The sequence below is a fragment of the Caretta caretta genome, chromosome 6 (genome assembly GCF_965140235.1).
Source record: "Caretta caretta isolate rCarCar2 chromosome 6, rCarCar1.hap1, whole genome shotgun sequence".
NCBI classification, from domain to species: Eukaryota; Metazoa; Chordata; order Testudines; family Cheloniidae; genus Caretta; species Caretta caretta.
In genome coordinates this window covers 125,046,991-125,050,620 of record NC_134211.1, presented here as the reverse complement: position 1 = coordinate 125,050,620, position 3,630 = coordinate 125,046,991, and positions in this window count along the sequence as shown.

Below are 3,630 nucleotides of genomic sequence, written 5' to 3'. Positions count from 1 at the left end.
AATGTTAAATTACTGTAATTTAGACTTCATATTTGAGGAGGAAGTCCATCCGTCTCTGACGGAAGCAGTCCTCCTAAAATGAATATTTAGAATAAGGTCAAATCTTGTCTTAAAGAATGTGTCCAAAATAAGGCTTCAGTATTGTAGTAGCATATGCTGCGACAAACCCTGCACTGTGCCATGTTCCATTAACTTCAGCAGCACAGAGGTGATCCTGGGGAGCCTACAACAGGGCGTAAAATCTGACTTTATAACAATTATAAGTCATCTTAAGGTGGCATTGGGCTTGGTTACTCAGTTGCCATCTATGGGAAAGCTCTGCCATGGCCTTCTAGTTCATGAAATGGATTTTTCTACAACCATGTAAAAAACAGAGGCTTGACTAAAGGTTTCAGAGTCGCAGCCGTGTTAGTCTGCATCTGCAAAAAGAAAAGGAGGACTTGTGGTACCTTCGAGACTAACACATTTATTTGAGCATAAGCTTTCGTGAGCTACAGCTCACTTCATTGGATGCATTCAGAGGCTTGACTGTCTTTGTTTTAAAAGGAATCTTAATTTTGCCTCTAACTTTTCATTCATATTTCATCAACTGCATATGCATGCCTAGCACTCTTCCAGCGTTTCACCACATTAGAAGCAAATGGACTTGGTCCAGTTATGGCAGGAGTAAAAGCAGATGGACTGGCTTGAAGCCTGTATACTCGCTGACAGGTGTAGAGAAGTTGCTGGCAGATGAAATGGAAGAAGAGAGTAATAGGGTGTACACAAGATCTGTAGAGCCATTTGGTGGATGGGAATGACTAGGCCCAGGCAGATGGAGAAGAAGGGACTACCCAGATGGAGACAAACACAGAGCAGAAAGGCAGGGTCCTGTTGACAAATCCTCAGATGACCCTGATTTTTAGTTCACTGTTTTCCTTTTTGTTTTGGACTCGATCACTGCGGAAGAAGTAGGACTCTAGAGTGCCTTCGCCAGAAGGCTAAGGCACTATGGCACTAGATTGGTGGGGGGTAACACCCAACAGTTGGGGACCCACAGCGGTGAAGTCATGCCTGATCATAGAATATCAGGGTTGGAAGGGACCTCTGGAGGTCATCTACTCCAACCCCCTGCTCAAAGCAGGACCAATCCCCAACTAAACCATCCCAGCCAGGGCTTTGTCAAGCCAGGCCTTAAAAACTTCAAAGGAAGGAGATTCCACCACCTCCCTAGGTAACGCATTCCAGTGTTTCACCAGCCTCCTAGTGAAAAAGTTTTTCCTAATATCCAACCTAAAGCTCCCCCACTGCAACTTGAGACCATTACTCCTTGTTCTGTCATCTGCTACCACTGAGAACAGTCTAGATCCATCCTCTTTGGAACCCCCTTTCAGGTAGTTGAAAGCAGCTATCAAATCCCGACTCATTCTTCTCTTCCGCAGACTAAACAAGCCCAGTTCCCTCAGCCTCTCCTCATAATTCATGTGTTCCAGTCCCCTAATCATTTTTTGTTGCCCTCCACTGGACGCTTTCCAAATTTTTCACATCCTTCTTCTAATGTGGGGCCCAAAACTGGACACAGTACTCCAGATGAGGCCTCACCAATGTTGAACAGAGGGGAATGATCACGTCCCTCTATCTGCTGTCAATGCCCCTACTTATACATCCCAAAATGCCATTGGCCTTCTTGGCAACAAGGGCACACTGTTGACTCATATCCAGTTTCTCGTCCACCGTAACCCCTAGGTCCTTTTCTGTAGAACTGCTGCCTAGCTATTCGGTCCCCAGCCTGTAGCGGTGCATGGGATTCTTCCATCCTAAGTGCAGGACTCTGCACTTGTCCTTGTTGAACCGCATCAGATTTCTTTTGGCCCAATCATCCAATTTGTCTAAGTCCTTCTGAATTCTATCCCTACCCTCCAGCGTATCTACCTCTTCTCCCAGTTTAGTGTCATCTGCAAACTTGCTGAGGGTGCAATCCATGCCATCCTCCAGATCATTAATGAAGATATTGAACAAAACCGGCCCCAGGACCGACCCCTGGGGCACTCCACTTGATACCAGCTGCCAACTAAACATGGAGCCATTGATCACTACCCGTTGAGCCCGACAATCCAGCCAGCTTTCTATCCACCTTATAGTCCATTCATCCAGCCCATACTTCTGGAGGGGCCACAAGGGGGCACAACCGTACAAACTTGGTGGAGAATGTGGACATTGATCTAGCCGCTGGAGAAGGGAGCAGGTCAGGACTTTAAACAAAAAACAAAACATAAGAAATGCATCCCCAGCAGCAGGTACATGGATCAACTGCTGTAACAGATGGCAGAGCAGAATGCCCAAAACCAACAACACCTCCAGCAGATGGTTACACCGCAGCAGCAGCTGATCCAGGATTTAGCTGCCCGGCAGCAACCGCAACAACAGCTAGTGCAACAAGTCACGAACAGATTGTGATCTCCCACAGTGGCAGGGCCTTGCCTTTCTGATCCTATCAGACCAACAATGATGTGACCTGAGGATGATTCAGAGGGTCTTTCTCAAAATGTTTGAAAGGGCGGCAGTGGCAGCATGATGGCAACCTGAGCCATGGGTAATCTTTTTGGTCCTGTACTGGACCAGGATGGCGCAAACAGCCTCGTATAAGTTACCTCTAGTAACATCCTGAGTTTATGCGGGACTCATATTTTGGACCCCTTGGGTATCTTGGAGGAAACATTCCACCAGCAATTTCAGGAGTGGTATCCTCCAGGGGCCTGACCCTACATTGTGGCACAGAAATTGTGAGATCTGTGAAGGCGGTGGACAGGGGTCCAAGTACCAGCAATGATTCTGCTGGAACAATTTATGTAGATACCCCTCATCATGTGAGAAGACTGAGTCTTATACCACTGATCCAAGTCAACAGCTGAAGCCTTCCAGCTAATGAAGAATGATATAATGGCTAGGACAGCTATAGTGACATCCCGATAGGGACCCTTAGGGCCAACGGATGGGCTCTGGTGAATGGGAACCTGCCTGGGAGGCTCCTAGGCCCAGTTGATCCTGCCTTACTAAACCTACAGCCAATGTCAGGTGTGGAGAGGGGAGTTAAAAGAAGGTGACCTAGACCAGTTGAGGGCTGACCAGCAAGGACAGCAGAGCTCTGCTACTTCCTCAGTGAGCCAGCCCCCACCCCATACCTCTTCCCCAGCCACCTCCCCCCCCCCTCTATCTGTACCCCTCCCCAGCCACCTCCCCTCCCCCTCTATCTGTACCCCTCCCCAGCCACCTCCCCTCCCCCTCTATCTGTACCCCTCCCGCAGCCACCTCCCTTCCCCCTCCATCTGTAGCCCTCCCGCAGCCACCTCCTCTCCCCCTCCCTCCCCATCTGTGCCTCTCCCTGTGCCCTAATTGCCCTTCTCCCTCCCTAAGCCCCGCCCACAGCCCCCACCCCCTCTCTCGGCCCCGCCCCCCGCCATCTATCCCTCTGCCCCGCCCCTCCGCTGCCTGCCCGTGTCCGCCTGCGGCGCTGTCAATAAAGTTGGTTGAACGCGAGACCCCTCTGCCGGCCTGCCTCCCCGCTGGCGTCGTCCCTCGCGCTCGCTCCGCGGGCAGCCGATTGGTCGCGGCCGCTGCCGCTCTCGGCCTTGGGCCAGTGGGCGGCCTAGG